This window comes from Nannospalax galili, unplaced genomic scaffold, assembly GCF_000622305.1.
Source record: "Nannospalax galili isolate Female #2095 unplaced genomic scaffold, S.galili_v1.0 scaffold567, whole genome shotgun sequence".
In the NCBI taxonomy this organism is placed as follows: Eukaryota; Metazoa; Chordata; class Mammalia; order Rodentia; family Spalacidae; genus Nannospalax; species Nannospalax galili.
In genome coordinates, this window is record NW_008357638.1 from 2,134,649 (window position 1) to 2,152,615 (window position 17,967).

Here is a 17,967-nt window from a genome sequence, read left to right on the forward strand (position 1 = left end):
AAGGGAATTGTGGGAGCTGTTGCTCAACTTAGTCAAGTAAGTTGTTGCAAAATCAACCAGACACATTAAAAAAAAAAAAAAAAAAAAAAAAACCAAACATGAAGGTGTTTGCTTCTGTATTTCAGGCTCGTGGTGGTGGTGGTGGTGGTGGTGGTGGTGGTGGGTGTTCGTGTTCAAGATGTGTGTGTTCCATATATGCCGTCTCCACACAGACTTCATGCTGAAGTGGGAAGAGGAGAGGAAGGAGTCAAAGACAGCAAGAATGCAAAGCTGAAAATTCAGCCCAGAGAGGCTACTGCCCTCACACACACACACACACACACACACACACACACACACACACACACCCCACACACCAGCTGCAATTCCAATCAATTCAATCAATGGGCAATGTTTGCTGGCCATAAAAATAGCCCAGAGGTTGCTGGTCAGCGGCTCTAAGATGGATGACCAGTGGCCCTGGAGGTCCCAAAGGTCACAGATGACTATCACCTTAAAATGTAATCTGCACTGGCCCCCCAGCCCAAGGCCTGGTGGGTGGGACAGGCATTGCTGACCATCTGCAACCATCCCCCAAGTCAGGCAGCTCTCAGCTCAAAGCCTTTGCATCTTAGGAGCTACACAATCTATCTGTCCCTCTTCCTCATCCCTGGCTTCGTGCCACTGCCCACCAAGCACACGTTTCTTACCCACAGCTGCCACTATGACATCCCACAGGGGCTGCAAACAAGAGCTGGCTGCTATTTCTCTCGAAACCCTTTGCCCCTATTCATTGACAGACTATCCCTTCCTCTAGCTTGGAGGGGCCGCTCCAGGTTCCTAGGTACCATGGGCCTTCTTTGGTAACAATGAGAAGCCATGATGGTAGCCAATCCTTTGTTCTCCCAGCTAGTGAGGAGTACTTTGACTCTTCTCCCCACCCCCCAGTAGCTATGGGCCCTCTTCATTCGTTTGCCCTTCCTTCCATCCTCATTTTATAATTCTCTCTTATTTCCTCACCCAAACAAATGGTCTTGTACTTGCTTTCCTGCTCTGGGTAACTCAAGAAGGCCCTCAGCAGATCCTCTTCAGTAGCTTTTCACTGTCCTGCTCCTTGTCTGACAAATGCCAGGCTTATCGTCTCCATCATGGATGTTTGGTTCCATGAATGTTCACTTCTAGCAGGCTGCATCTAAACAGCACTAATGGATGAGACACCTGAGGAGCCCTTTGAGCTGTACAGAGTTACCTGAGCTACCCAGAGCCTCACAGAACTGCACAGAGCTGCACAGAACTGCACAGACTTACACTGAGTTGTATTGTTTACTGGAGCTGCTTCCGTGGCTGTCTGCTGGTCCTGGTACAGTGGTTGCTGAGTCCCCAAGCAGGGTTTGATTTCTGAAAATCAACTTCCTCTCACAAATCATCACAGTTCAGCTATTTAATGGTCGACATGTCACACGAAGATGCAGTATTTCCCAAAAGTCAGGAAGCAAATAAATTATTACAGTTTAAAAATGAATCTATTTATTGATCTTCTTCTTTTACACTATTAATGCTAATTGTTTTTCATGGTTCATGCATTTAGGATTCATCAAAACGAATTCTAAACGAATTTCCAAACACAAAAATCATAGCAGGATAACAGATAGAGCCATATCATCCCACCATTTTTCAAAGGTCTGTCTGTCTGTAAGATTTAAGAAACTGCTTTGACCCTCAATAGAAGAGTGGGTGGGCATTACAACTACGTACATTGTTGAGCACCAACTGTATGCCAGGTCCTGGGGTTGTTCACAGATGCTGTTTCATTGACTCCTCATGAGATTGCCCAAAGATCATGTTGTCATTTTCACTTTAAAAAGAACCTGGTACCCAAAGAGAATCACACATCTATCAGGTGGAAGAGCCTAGTTACAGGTCAGTTCTGTTTGACTCGAAAGTACACACTCCCTGAACTTGGCCACTTCCACGATGGGCTGTTGTCACGTAAGGTTCATGCCAGAGCACTTGATCACCATTTCTGTTTGTATGATCCTTTCAGAGTTGACCTTGACCCTCCCTGTCAGATGGGTCCAACTTACAACATAAATCTCACATCTTAGGTTGATCTGCTCTTCTGTGTTTGTTTCCATCAAATTGAACAAAAGACTTCACTGTGCCCTCTTGCCAGTTTTGGTGGGACTGCTTCTTATCCTTCTTAATGACATTTTAGCTAGGCAAGTGGTTCTAGCTAAGGACTACATGTCCTGGCATCCCTTGCAGCTGGTTAGAGCCTTGTAACTAACAATATATGAGCTGACTTGATGCAAACCAAATAGGGGTTTTGTTGTCTTAGCTCCATGCAAATTTCCTGCTGTTTGGAATTCAGATATGGTGGTAGAAATGGAAGTAGCCATATGAAACCATGAGAAAGTTTTGTGATGAGTGCAGGGCCATATGATTTATGGAAAACCACTGTAACAACAGCAACAAAAAATAGCTGGTATGGTGGTGCAAAACCGTAATTCTAACACCTGAGAGGTGGAGACAGGAGGATCAGAAGTTCAAGGTCATCTTTGGTTACATAGTGAATTTGAGGCCCTGTTTCAGCCCCAATCTATCCTCCCCTGAAAAGGGAAAGAGAACAAAAGATTGAAAGAATAAGGTCAGTGAGACTGCTCAGTAAAGGCGTTTATTGCCAAACTTGACAACCTGAGTCCAATCCCCAGGTCCCACCTGGTGGAAGGAGAGACTCAACTTCTGAAAGTTGTTCTCTGACTTCCATACCAGCACTGTGGCACGTCTGGGATTACTGATATGTGCTACTATGGCAAGCTTTATGTGGCTTCTGGGAATCTGAACTCAGGTCCTCATGCTTACATGGTAAGTGTCTTATCCACTGAATTTTTCCATAGCCCCTACTGCTGTGTTCTTATAGAAGTGCATCCTCTAGCTAAGTGGATAAACATAGGAAATATCAGGTAAACCCTATTTGGAACTCAGATATGATGGTGAGCACCAACTACACAATCTACCAAATAACTGGGCCCTGTACAAAGTAACCAATCAGTAGTCTTCCAAAGTGTCAAGTTCACAAATGACAAAGGAAGACTGAGGTCCTACCAGGGATTGGAGGAGTCTAAATCGGTATCAGAACCATGACCACTGGATCCTGTGCTGGGTCCTGGAGCAGAAAAAGAATATTGGATATTTTGGTAAAATTCCAAGGCTAGGGCTTGGCTTAAGAGCATTGCTCAATGTTAATTTACTGGACTTGATTATTGAACTATGATTATGTCAGATGTTTATATTTGAGGATGCTGAGTAAGGGCATATGGGAATTCTTTCTGCATCTTGCTTGTAAGTCTGAAATTACTTCCAAGCAAATAGTTTTAAAAAAAATCTTACAGTTTGTGGAATGGTTCCATATTACTTCTTTGACCTTACTCTGATGATAGCCTCTTAGCTTGGTGGTATTATCTACATTTACTGATGAAGATATAAGGAGTGAGGGAGGTAAAACCACATGCCCAGGTCACTACTCAGAAGCAGTCTGTATACTTGAGACTTGAATTTGAATCTTTTATTTCTGTGCACTATTTGTTTTCCCATAAGATGAGCTAGCTTAAATTTGACATACAACACCTTGAGTCCTAATGAACAGCAACACTGTTGAGAGATGTAAGCTTAACTGGATGTGGGCAGCAATCCTGCTCTGGGGCTCACTGATACCTACCACTTATGTTCCCCCCAATCCAGGATGACTCACAGGAAAATACAGAATTATTAACCACCAGAAAGAAATTTATGTCCAGCCAACCCCCATGTTGACTAGGAACATACCTTTCTGAGGATTGAAAACAAGCATCCTTCTACCATAGCGTTTTATAGTATACAGGGTACAATCTGCCATGGATCCATTTGTTTCTAGCTGCAAATGAATTGACTTAATTCCTGATCTATGAGAAGTCATGGAAAAGGAGCCCAGAACTGGGAGTGAAGACTCTTGGGTTCCGAGCCCAGATTTTCAGGGATTTTAGCTCTGGTTTTCCCAGGACTGGCTTAGGCTGTGTGATATCCTGGCAAAATGACCACTTTCCTTCACTCTTGAAGGCTTTATAGTTAGGGCAATAAACTACACAGCATACGTGTGTGTGTGTGTGTGTGTGTGCGTGTGTGTGTGTGTGTGATAACTTGCTTAAATTACGGATCCATTTAGCAGCCTAGAGCCTGCCAATTTTAACCATTTTCCTTGAGGCTTTAGTGATGGCGCCTTCCTACCAGGCCTTGTTTATCCTGTCACTTTTTCTGGGCTCATCTATTTTCCTATACTGGAGGGAATTATTTTGCCCTTTCAACCCTCCCTGGATGGTTGTAGCAGCTTCTTCTTTAGAAAAAAAATTATTATGTTTTATTTTATGTGTTTTGCCTCCATGTATGTAAGTGCACCCATGTCATGCAATGCCCACAAAGGCCAGAGGAGGGTGTCAGATCCCATGGAACTGGAGTTACTGTCAGTTGTTAGCCCCTCTGTGGGTACTGGCAACTGAACCCAGGTCCTATGCAAGAGCAGTCAGTGCTCTTAACCACTGAGCCATATCTCCAGCTCCTGAAGCATCTTCTTAGTGTCATAACTACTCTTCTCCTATCCTATGAGTTAACCAATGGCTCCTGATCATGGCCTCATCCTGTGGAGCAGCCCATTCACTGCAGGCCTTGCTGGTCCAGGAGGCTCTGCATGACCTGGCTCCGCTTCCAAACACTTCATCTCCTGCTTCCCCTCTGGTTCTCTTGTCCTACCCACCCCATATGCTTTTGTCCTCTGTCGCTCTGGTGACAAACAAAGCTTTTCTCCCTCCTGGGGCAGAGACTTGGCACATGCATTTTCCTTGGCTTAGAATGTGCCTGAACTTTGATTATAACTGCTACTCAGTGCTCAATGGCTGTCTTACCCACCAAACTGTAAGCTCCATGATGATGGGGTCTTGTCTGTTTCCCTTCATAGCTGCACTCCTGGTGCCTCCCAAAGGGCTTCCACCTAGGAATATACAATAAGGGATAGAGCCCATTCCCAGACCCAGTCCCAGCCTATTGTTTAATGAGACCTCCAACAGGTCCTGTGAGACCCTACTTGGACCTAACCAGGTGCTTCTGGAAGGTAAACACACATGAATTGCCTGGGTAGCTTGTCAAAATATGCATTCTGACCCAGTAGGCCTGGGCTGAACCCAGAGTCTGTACTCCTACTTGATCCCAAGGGGTGTTGCTGCTGCCAGTGCACAGAGCACACCTGGAATGCTGTGGCTTTAGCTCAAGCATCTGCCATTGCGCTGATCTGAATGTCCCGCCTTCCAAAATTTTCATGTGGAAACCTAGTCCCCAGGGTGATGGTGTTTAGCAGTGGGGTCATTTGGAGGTGATTAGCTCATAGATGGTATACCCATGAATGTGATTAATGGCCTTATAAAGGAGACCACAGAGAACTGCCTGGTCCCTTCCCCCTGTGAGGACACAGTGAGAAGACATCTACTATGACCATGAAGTGAGTTCTCACAGGACACTGGTTCTTTCTGATCCTTGGCCTTGGACTGCCCAGCCTCCAGAACTGTAAGAAACAAATTTCTGGTGTTTATTAGCCACCCAGGCTATAGTAGACCTGCATACCAAATGGATTGATAACCCAATTTCTCCCTATAAATGACCAGACTTTAGATACTTGGGCTTTGTGGGTCAAGAGGCAAAACTGAGAATATTACATAGGTGCTTAAATAACATACGATAAAGCACATTTACACACATTTTTTTGGATAAAATTCAAAATACAGTAATAATTGAATACAATGTTTTTGTAATGCAGGGCTATTAGTAAAAAGACTCAAATTCTTTTTCAGGGAGGCATGATATTCATTTCTTTAATACAGGGAAAATCACCTTAAGTATGATTTCAGCAAGAGGGGTAGAGACTCTGCCCCCTTTGTACCCAGACCCCTTTTGTTACTTAGCACTATGTATGTCTCATATTCAAGACAAAAGTCCTAAGACTGGAAGTTCAATAAACATTGTTCAAAATGCATTTCTGAAGCAGTAATGAAGCTCAGCTTTGTCTTCAAGAAAGGTTCAATACGAGGCAGTAGTTTTCTGGTTTGAAGATTAGTTTTTTTTAATTAAAAAAAGATTAATTTTATTTTTTTATCTGTGTGTCTATGTGTGTATGTGCATATATGCAGGTGCCCAGAGTGGTCAGAAGGGGTGTCAGATCCCCTGGAGCTGGAGTTACAGGCATTGGTGAGCCACTCAATATGAGTGTTGGGAATGAACTCCTGTCCTCTGCAAGAGCAGTAAGTGCTCTTCATCACTGACCCATCTCTTCAATCCCATAGGGCCAAGTTTTTTCTTTTTTTAATTAAAATATTTTATTATTTTTATGTGTATGTGTGTATTGCCTGCATGTAGGTAAGTGCACCCATGCTGTGCAATGCCCATGGAAGACAGAAGAGGCTGTTGGATCCTCTGGAACTGGAGTTACAGACCGTTGTTAGCCACCATGTAGGTGCTGGGATTCGAACCTGGGTCTTCTGCAAGAACAGCCAACGTTCTTAACCACTGAGCCATCTCTCCAGTCCCAGGGCCAAGTTTTTAATCAATTCATTTGATGTAGGTTAGCCTACTTTAGCCATGGTTTGCTACGTGGGGTGATAATGCTCAGGGGTCCTGTAAACCATTTGTATGATAGTTCTCACTCCTGGAGTTCCATTCCTGATCAAGGCACTGACTCTGAATTGCATTTGAATCTGATTTTCCCACAGCAACAGCAGCTATCATGTGAGATGAGAGGGAATGGGAACTTCCATATGGTAAGGTCCCACAGGTGAAGGGAACAGTGGGAGAGAGGTGTCAGGTTGTATACACGATGTATTTTTCTATTTTTTAATTTTTGGTCTTTTTTTTTTTTTTGAGACAAGGTCTCCCTGTAGCCCTAGCTATCCTGGCCTGGAACTCACTATGTAAACCAGGTTGGTCTTGAACTCATATAGATCCGCCTGCCTCTGCCTCCCAAGTGCTGGGATTAGGGCGTGTGTCAGTGTGTCACCACTTCCGGCCAGACACGAAACAATGGTGAATAGGGTAGGCAGACAGATGCTGTTAGCCATTTGCTTTTCCCCCGGGAATTCTCAGGTCTCCTCTCACTACTGACACTGAGTTCACTGACTCCCCAGACTTCTGCCCAAAGATGTCTCTGGGCTCTTCCTATGTCTACTACACCAGCTATGGTCTTAAGTTCTCAGATCTCTTGCTGGGACTTGCTGCCATCTCCTAGCTTCCCACCATGTTCTTTTTTATTTCCTGTTAGCCAGCCTTCCACCAATGTTAGCCAAGAGATAGAGCATGGCCTGCTTTGAATGAACTCCCTGGACCTCAGAGGGAGAAGTGTAGCCCCTAAGCACTGCTGAGAGCCTTTCACTGGCCTCAGCCCACAAGCCTGGCTGCATTTCTTGCCACATCACAGCATATTGTTCAGGCTGTTTTCAAACGTTGTCTACAAGCGGATATGTTGGCTCTATCAGATAATAACAAAGTCAAAGCTCATAGGACAAGGCTCTGCTCACCACCTGTAGCCTCCACTTTCCCACACTACCTTAGGGGTCTCACTTGTCTATTTTGCCTTGTCAGGAGGCTCTTTTCCTCCCAACTCTGTCAGATGCTCCTCCCTCTGCCTACCTCCTGAATTTCTGTGTTACAGGATTCAACCCTCTCCTTGTTTTCTTTAACACTCCTATTACACTGTGTGTTTGCAGTTCGGTTTATCCTTGTCCCTCTCCACTAGAATGCAGGCCCCATCTGGCAGACAACGCAGTCTATCCAAGGTGCAATCTTGGCACTACCTTCACTGCCTGATGATGTCCACTAGATATTTACCAAATGAATGAATGAGTGTAAAGGTCAGCTAAATTAGCCAGTATGTGTATGCTCAAATAAATGCTTGTCTAAATGCCTCCTTGCTCTTCATTTCCAGGCCAGGCACTCATCCCTTTCTCTCTCCCTTCCTCCACAGCAACCCCCACTGTATCCTTCTAGCTCAGGTCATATGTCCTTTGAATAAAGCCTCTGATGAGAAGTGCTAGAAGAGGAAAAAAAAAAAAGAAGAAGAAGAAATAGAGTCAGGGAGGCGTGGAACTCTTGGATGGGCTCCAGGGAAATAGCTTGGAGCATGTAAAGAAACAGAGTCCTGGGCCATTGGGGAGGCCACCTGGGGTTCATGCTTGTGTGCAGTGCAGTGAGCATATGACTGAATCCAATCATGAGAAGTGAGCTAAGTTCAACTGTCAGAAGCAGAGTGTGTGTGCATGTGTGTGTGTGTGTGTGCGTGTGTGCATATGCATGTGCATTATATAAAATGGGCTTCCCCAAATACACCACATTAGCTAGATAGATTTTGAGATGCATAAATGATGTGAGTTTCTGGGCTATATTAATTTAGCCCTCTCTAGAAATGCCTGGAAAATAATAGGCATTCAATAAGTCATCGTGGAATAAATAAATGAAGATTGAATTTTGAGGTCCTTGGGTTTTTTATTGAGGTCAATATCAAAATAAAGCATGCCTTTTCAGGTATTATAAAACTGGCCTTGAAGAACCTATCCATTGATGAGAGGAAAGAGCACTTTGAATTTAATCTCAGCTCTACCACTTAACTAGCTGTGTGACCTCCAGGCAGTTACTTGACCTGTCAGTATAGCAGTTTTCTAACCTATGGAATATAACAACTCATAGAATTGAGAAGCTTGAATAAAATTTCAAATATCAAATGCCCAACAGTCTCAAAGTACATCTGAACCCTCAGAAACAGCCCCTGACTTGTTTGAAAAGAAAAATAAGAGTTGTCACAAAGGTGTGAATCATGCCATAGTGCCAAAGTTAGGGCTAGGGGTATGAGTATGGTGGTGTGGTCTGATTTGCTGTAGAACATTCTGGTATATTACCGAATTTCCTGAGATAAGATCATCAGGAACAGAGAAGCTGAAGCTACATAAACCCACCTTGTGACAATTGATGCTGGAGTGGCCTCTGTCCTGGCAAGGGTGCTCTTTGGTGAATATGACTGTTATGGTTAAAAGTGTCAAGTTAACAAGGGGTGGACTTCAGGTAGCTAATCTTCATTTTCAACTAGATGGGATTTAGAACCACCTAAGAGATAAACTTCTAGGCATGTCTGTTGGGTTGTTTCTAGAGGTGAGGAGACTCACCCTGACTGTGGGTGGCACCACTGCATGGGTTGGGATCTCAGACAGAGTTAAAAGAGGCACAAGCACCAGCATTCACTGTTCTGTTTCCCAACCTGGGCCACAATGTAACCAGCTCATGCTCCTGAGGCCACAGCTGGAGCCAGTCTCATGGCCACGCCTTCCACGACATCTTGTTCTGTACCCTAGACTAGGAGCCCAAACAAACCCCTCCTACTTTAAGTTGCTTCTTGTCAGGTATCTAGTCACAGTAACAAGGCAGTAATTTATACACTGGCTAAGTGGAGTAAACAACTTTTGCAGCACTGTTGTCCACATGGGAGTTCAAGTTACCAGGGAGGGGGAACACTAAAGTTACTTTCTAATTCCATTTTTAAAAAGATGCAGTTTCTGGAATTCTTTTATATTTGTCAGTGAATTTCAACTTGTAAAATATTTCCCTGTGGAGAATAGTATCCACGGGAAGAGGTGGTACCAGCAAAAGCAACCCAGAGAGGTCAGAGAGACAGACATGACCACCCAGGGAGTGAGGAGAAAGCTACTGCAAGGATCTGTCCAGCAGCACTGCATGCTGTGGGTGGCACCACTGCATGGGCTGGGGTCTCAGACAGAGACTGATCAATGGAAACCAGAGCCAAGGGCTGTGAATCCAATTCTACCTTCCAAAGATATCCGTTTCTTAAGAGAAAAATCTTGATTCTTCAGTTATAATGCAACCACTCTATAGAATGTAGTACTCTTAAACCTCTCTCTCTCTCTCTGTATGATATGTGTATGTGTGTGCTTTGTGTGTTCATGTGAATGTGGGTGTGCATATGCCATGGCATGAGTGAAGAGATCAGAGGACAACATCAGGAGTGTGTCTTTGCATTCCATCTTGTTTGAGACAGGGTTTCTTTTCTTAAAAAAATTTATTTATTATTTTATGCATGTGAGTATATTGCCTGAATGTGTATAAGTGCACTCATGTTGTGCAGTGCCCACAGAGGTCAGAAGAGGGTGTCAGATCCCCTGGAACTGGTGTTACGGATAGTTGTTAGCTGCCATTTGGGTGCTGGGAATTGAACCTGGGTCCTCTGCAAGAGCAGTCCGTGCTCTTAACTGCTGAGCCATCTCTCCAGCCCAAGACAGGGTTTCTTGTTGCCATTGCATGCACCAGGTCAGCTGATTCAAGAACTTCTGGGGAATCTTCCCATCTTCCCACAGCAGTGCAGGATTACAGATGCATATTACCACATCGGGCCCTTTTATGTGGCTTCTAAGGACCCTAACTTAGGTCCTCACATTTGAACAAGTGCTGTACTCACTGAGCTATGCCCCCCACCCATGCAGTGTATTTTAAAGCTCACATTTTAATTCAACTGTTTCATGGTAAAGTAATCCTATTATTCATAACTGAAAATCAGCATAGTTCCAGTCCTTTAGAAACTTGACCCAGTGATTATAAATGCAAAGAGAAAAAGCAATGCCTGAAATGAACCCAATCCCCTTTCTGACTTGCTACATTTCCTTCACCTCTCTAGGGGATGGCTGGTCATTTCCAGTGTGCTTGTTTCCTGTCTCCTTTGTGACATACGGAGAACACAGAAAGCTGGAACTTGGTGACTGAGACTGAGACTCAGCAGTAGACTTGCCTTTTATTAATTGTGTGATTTTTCTTGGTTATTTATCTATGGGACTTCTAATTTTTTCACCTGTAAAAGGGAGATAACAATTCATGGCTGTAGGAATTAAGAATTATACAGCATTGAATGCATGAACTATAGTGTCTGACACAAATAAGTGCTCAGAAGTGTTAGTTTCCTTCCAGCTTTCCTCACTTTTTAAAGGGGAATCCTTTGGGGTATCTGAAGAAAAATTAAGACTAGGAAAAGAATCCATGGAAAAGGATATCTTTTCACAGAAGCAAGAAACCAAGAAAACCTGAACAATCTCCCCATTATACCTTAGAGGACAAGGGTGATTGGGACAGTAACATCGATTACTTACTATGTACAATTTGCTCTAGAGGATCTCTATATAACACAGTATCTTTTTAACACTGACAGTAAGATCAAGAAGTAGGTACGAATATCACTCCCGTTTTGCAGATGAGAAACTAGAACACAGATCTATTGGGTTAACAAGTAGCAGTGGCAGATTTGAAACATGGGGGTTTATTACTAGGGAAGGAGATTATGAGATAGATCTGCTGGAAGGAAGTGTACTGGAAAGTCCTCCTGGAATCAGTATTGTGTGAAGGAAGCAACATGAACAGAAGAAAAAGGTTATTGCAACGGAGGTCTCTGCTATACTCACTAAGCACCATAAAGCAGGGATGACCTTTTGGAGGTGTCCCAAAGAGAGGCGAGAAGAGCTGAGTCTTTGTATAGTGTCCCCATGACTAATTGTTGACTGTAGCAACCATTGGGAAAGTGTGGCCTTGTGAAGGGCGTGGGTCTCTTGAGCGCTTCCTGGTTGGAGGACTCAGTGGAGAGATGCCAGCTGCCAAGAGTCCAGTTTCCATGACTGTCACCCTCTGCCCCACTGGGATCCACGCGCTGTGAAACCTTAATGTAAGCTTGGAAACGACTAAAGGAGAACTTAGGCAAATTCTTTAAGATACTGATATAGGCAAGGAATATCTGAAAAAAGACTCCAACGTCACAGAAAATAAATCTCAAAAATTGATAAATAGGGTTATATGAAGTTAAAAAGCTTCTACACAGCAAAGGAAACAATCAGCAGAGTGAAGAGACAGTCTATCAAATAGATCAGTGCCAACCATCTATCTGACCAGGGATTGATGTCTAGATTCTATAAGGAAGTGCAAAAATGAAATATCCCGTCAATCATCCAATCAATAAATGGGATAATGAGGTGAATAGATAGCTCTCAAAATAAGAAATACAAATACCTAATACATATTTGAAAGAGTGTTCAATATCTTTAGCCATCAGGGAAATGCAAGGTAAAACTACATTGAGATTCCATGTCACCCCAGTCAGAATGACTACCATCAAGAAAACAAATGACATATACTAGTGAGGATATGGAGAAAGAGGAACTCTTGTTCACTGCTGGTGGGAATGTAAGCTGGTACAGTCACAATAGAAGTCAGTGTGGAAGTATCTTAAAAAATTAAGAATAGAAATAGAAATACCACTCGGGTGTATACCCAAAAGATCCTAAGTCAGATATACTTTAACATCATTTATTTTATTGTGTTCACAACAGGTCCACCAACAGATAAATGGATAACGAAAATTTTATTCAGCTGTAAAGAATGAAATTACATTATGTTCAGGAAAATTGACGGAACTGGAGATCATCCTTTTAAGTGAAATAAGCCAGACTCAAAAAGATACATATTGCATATTTTTCTTATATGCAGAATCTAGATTTAAATTTATACATACATGTATGTATGTACACATACATAGGACATGGAAGTTGAAAGGGGAGAAACAGATCTAAAGCTAAGGGGAACAAGAGAGTGTAATGGAATATATGTGACACGAAGGCAGGAGAGACTTTAGGGCAAGAGGAGCAAATCAGAAGGAAGAACAATGCTACATGTATAAACGTCACACATTGCTTAAATGGAGACATATCACAGGAAGAGTGAACAATCGTATCCCTCACTGTTGCAGCTGCTCTTGAAGCCACCACTGAAACATACTGTCCCCTCTACTATCTATTCTAAATTTCCTTCCTCCTGGGCAAAAGTCTACTCATCTTCATGACTTAGCATCAGGCTAACCTAAAGCTTTATTTGTGAGGGGGCTGAGCTTCTAACAACCACACCTTTCATGTGCACCAACCAGGCAGGCCTGGGGTGGGGATGAGGGTTGACATTTTATTAGAGTGACTGCCTTCAGCCTTCATTTGGGTTGTATGAACAAACCACACCTTGTTGGGTGACCTCCAGTACTGCTCACAGGGAAGACAGTGTATTATTAATCATTAGCAAAGATACCTGCAGGTCAGGCTCCTCTGGCCATTAAAACTCTGATAATTGCACTCTCTGGGTCTTTATTACCTCAGGACCTTCTGATCCTCATTATTATGAGGGGTCCTGATATGGCATTGTCTACCCTCAGTGCTGGCCTATAGAGATGCTGGTGCCCCTCCAGCACGCCCCCCTCTGTTTTGGTAAGTAGGATGCCTTCTGGTCTCGTCTGCAAAACAGAGGCATCTGTCTGGTAGGTTTTCCTATGTCACCAACAGTCTACTCCACCGTTCTCAGCTCTCTGGACATTTGGTCTCTTCCTCTAGCATCTAACAAGGCTATTGTGACATGTTTTTCTTGGCTGGGTCTCAGTAATTGTTTTCCCTTATTAGCACAGGTCAGCATCTTGTCCCTGGATCCTTGCCAGAATGTTAAATACTATATCAATAAATTCTTTCTTTCCTTACTTTATATTCTATCTCCCCAGGACCCTCAGAATACAGTCTCATAATTCTCCCAATTCCTCTAGGCACCTATAGGTGAGATTTCAGTTCCTTTGGGCTGTAGGTGTTTTCCAGTTGGCAGGCCCAGCATTTTGACAGACCAATTAACTGACTTAACTAGTTAACTGGTCTGATGTTGGGAAAGGAGGTGGGGATATGCACTGTCTTGTAGCAAGGAAGCCTTAACATTAACCTTAAGCAAAGGGAGCACTAACTTTTAGCAGAGAGGGACAGGCCACTAAGGAAAGTACAAGATGTAGGGTTTTCTGGGATCTAGGGATTCATCAGACCAGGTAGCGTTTTCCATCTCAACCAGGGCTCTGACCTGGTACAGCAGACCTTGTGAGGCTGAGTTCCACCTGTTCTGGAACCCTGCTTCTAAATGCTCAGCTTGTATTTGGCTGTAGATGAAACTGTCTTTAACATTGCTGGGGAGTATCTCTGGCTTTCACGGTTAGCTTTTAGTTGGTGACTAATCCCTCAGCCTTTCATTGTCTCTCCTCAGTGCACCCAGAATAGTCATCTAAATCCATTTTTTAAATAATTTCTATTTTCCTTGCCATGGTGGATCCTCCAGTGTCCCCTTCTGCTGTCCAGAATTATCATCAGTGAGCTTAGTAACTGCCCAGCTCCAAAGTGCCAGAGGCTATGACTACCTTCCACCAGCAATTCTTGCTGTGAGTTAACGGGTGTGCCAAACCCTGTTTCAGAATGTTTCCTTGGATCATGATGGTACCAACCATGACAGACTGGGCTCTTTGGGATATAGACTGAGAGGAGTGGGAAGGAAAGAGGGATAAAGGGACACAAGGAGAAGGTGGGGGGAGAAAGTAGGGGGAGAGAGAGAGAGAGAGAGAGAGAGAGAGAGAGAGAGAGAGAGAAGAGAGAGAGAGAGAGAGAGAGAGAGAGAGAGAGAGAGAGAGAGAGAGAGAGAGAGAGAATTTATTTTGTATAGGAAAGCTTCAGGGAAGAAACCAGGTATGAACAGAGGGAGAGAGGCTGAGCTGTGATGCAGTCACAGAAGCTTCCGCCAACCTTCAGGGCCTTTCACAATTGTTCTGAAAGGGAACTTGGGCCGGTCTTTGTGATCCCTCCATGGCCCATTGTAGGATGTGGAAAACCAACAAGACCTTGGTTAAGACAGCCCTTGGGTGCGGAGCAATCTCCAGAGAAGAACTCAGCAAGAAGCTGTTAAATACCATTATTCTTAGAAAGTAGGGACAAATGCTTCAGAGTTGGGGTTGGAGGCCCTGGGCAGTGCAGTGCTAAGCACCCAACTCACTATGCCAGCCGTACACTAGAGCCCAGGGAAAAGAAGACACACAGCTTATTCTGTAAAACAAAAAAAGAACTTTAAACATGAAACACAGAACTACGAGTCAGAGAAGTATTTTGTCAGTCTCTGCCTTAATGACCTCAGGTGTCCTTGAAGACAGGCATCAGGCCTTCAGTTGTAACATCTGCAAATGAGGGTTCTCTAGATTGCTGACAGAACCTACCAGTGATCTTTAGGTTTCAAATCTGAAGTGCTTTATGTCCATTCATATTATATAAAGATTCAGGTTTCCGCACACTTTGACTTTTTAACATTCCTTCTGCCTTTGTAATGGATTCTATCCCCCATCCAAAAGTCTTCCTTCCTCTGTTCTCCTTTACTACTCTTCATCCACCTCTGTTTTCAGCATGTATTCTATAGTGTTATATTGTGAGCTCATCCATGAGATGAAAATAGGATAAAGAACACATGCTTGCCACACACACTCACATTCGCCAAATGCTTGCTGGATGAATAAAAATAACATCTCACTGCTTCATTTTTTATTTTTTGAGGGGGGTTGTACTGTTAGAGATTTGAACTCAAGGCCTCCACCACTGAGTCAAAACCCCAGTTACTATATATATATTCACTAAACTTGAAGTTCCATTGGGTGGGTTGAGTTTTAGAGACTACATTTTGTGTTTGGATACACTAAAGTGCCAAGCTGTTTTAACCTCGTCAAAATAAAAAGTAACGGGCAACATAAGCTACATTATCTGCTTTCCTTTGCTTTAGTGATTCTATGAAGCCCACTTTACAATACTTCATCTATAGTCTTCTTCCATCTTGGTGACTTTTTGAAAGATACTGATTAAGTAGCTGAGAATCATCCATGATGCTAATCCTAAATCATTTAGGATGTGAATCCTAAATCAGTCTCTCTGTGTCATGTGTGCACTCTGTGTGTGTGAGTGTGTGTGTGTGTCCGTGTGTGTGGAGGGCAGAGGTTGATTTCAAGTCTCTTCAATAGTTCTTGACCTTGTTTTTTAGACAGGGTCTCTTAATGAACCTAGAACTCACTGATTTGGCTTGATTAGCTGGCCAGCAAGGCCCAGGGATGCTCTCGTCTCCCTGTTCATAGTACCCATGATCATACTGAGATTACAAGTGCACATTGCCACAGACTTTTTACAGGGGTGACGGGGATTTGCATTCCAGTCCTCATGCTTGCTCAGAAAGCACTTCATTGACTAGTTATCTCCTTAGCCCCTGATTCCTAAAGTTGATACGGTGATGGTAATGCACTCTCTTTTTGAGGAATCGGTCCTAACTACAGCCATAATCATCCAAGCCAACCCTAGCAAATGCTTTCACATTTCTTCATAGCTATAGCCTTTGGTGAGAAGCAGGAGGGTGGCACACAGCATCTGGCAAAGAACACACGTAGACTCTTGGAGGTCTCCATTGCATAAGATATTCAGAGCTGTACTGTAGAAAGACAAAACATGACATAACACTATCCCAGTGCTTTCCAAAGGACAGTGGTAATCTTGTTTATTCAAGCTCAGTAAGAAATTCTAAATGTCTACTAAAAAGATTCACTTACATTTATGGAGCCCTTAGTAGGCTTTGCTCTTCCAGGCATTTAAAAAATAGTTTATTTATTATTATTTTATGTGTATGAGTGTATTGTCTGCATGTATGTGAGTGCACCCATGTCATGCAATGCCACAGAGGTCAGGAGAGGGCTTCAGATTCCCCTGGAACTGGAGTTAAGATTTGTAGCTACCATGTGGGTGCTGGGAATTGAACCGGGGTCCTCTGCAAGAGCAGACAGTGCTCTTAACCACTAAGCCATCTCTCCAGCCCCATACTTTGCTTTTTTATCTATAGGAAAGAAAATAATTTAGATCTGTTTGATGCAGGTATAATAGCCACAGAATGAATGGACCTAGATCTTGCTGGTAAGAATGGCCTGGATTGCCTTTTTTTTTTCCCACCCCCCACCCCCAGAGGTACAAAGCTTTTCATTTAGAAGCATCTAATTAGGATACATGTATTAGTGATTTGCTTATAGGAATCTGAGAAACTAGAAACCATTTTTGTCTAACAGTACATGAACTCTTCCCTTCGCAAGTGATTGAACCAAAGAAGAAGTTTAAGTCACAGGCAGAATCAACATGATTTGTAAAACCAATTTTGCCATATAACTGCAAATTGACACAGCTTTTCAAAAACTAATTCATGTCCAAAAAAAAAAAGAAAGGAAAAAAAAGCAACAGAAATACGGAGTTTGAATCCCCTGCCGCCATACAATATTCATACTGTTGCTTCTACAAAATGTAAAGTCTGATTAAAGAAGGATGGTAACCTTAAAACACCCAATTGTGAGCTCAGTTCATTTAAATGACAATCACAAACACAAGCTCCCTCAATAGGTAGTCTCTTTTCAGTTTGTAAAACAGCAAAAAAGACCAGAGAGCATCTAATTTTTGAAATTCTTTTGGCTTTTCTTTTTGACCTTTGGTATTTGTATGTATTGACATCTCTAAACCATTGCACAAAAACACCTTGAAGTGTCAAGCTTTAAAAATGAGTCTTCTTTTCTCTTTCTCCTGTGCAGCTTGGATTATCTTGGCCTTGTCAAAATACATTCTCTAGTTAGAGGGTGGAAATATTTCCCTCCTGGCTCTGAAGTATTGATTTTCTACAACACTCAGCTCTGTCAGTCAGGCAAAGGGGTGAAAGGTGAAAGTTCATCCAGCACTGCTTGGCTTTACCTTCCTATTAATACCATGCCCTTTCCACATTTGATCAGCTTATGTGATCACCAATCACAAAGAACTGTTACTGCTTTTATTTTCCTATAAGGATACATTTAAGTTATCCGAATGTGTTAAAACAATTCCCAGGGCTAACCCTGAGCACTGATGGGGCCAAAGATACTGCAGTCAATTCCTGGGATGTCTAATTCTTGGAGCTTATGCTTCATATGACGATTGACTCAAGTCAAGCTGATCTGCATTCTTAACTGTAAGGCATTGCTGATCTGCATTCTTAACTGTAAGGCAT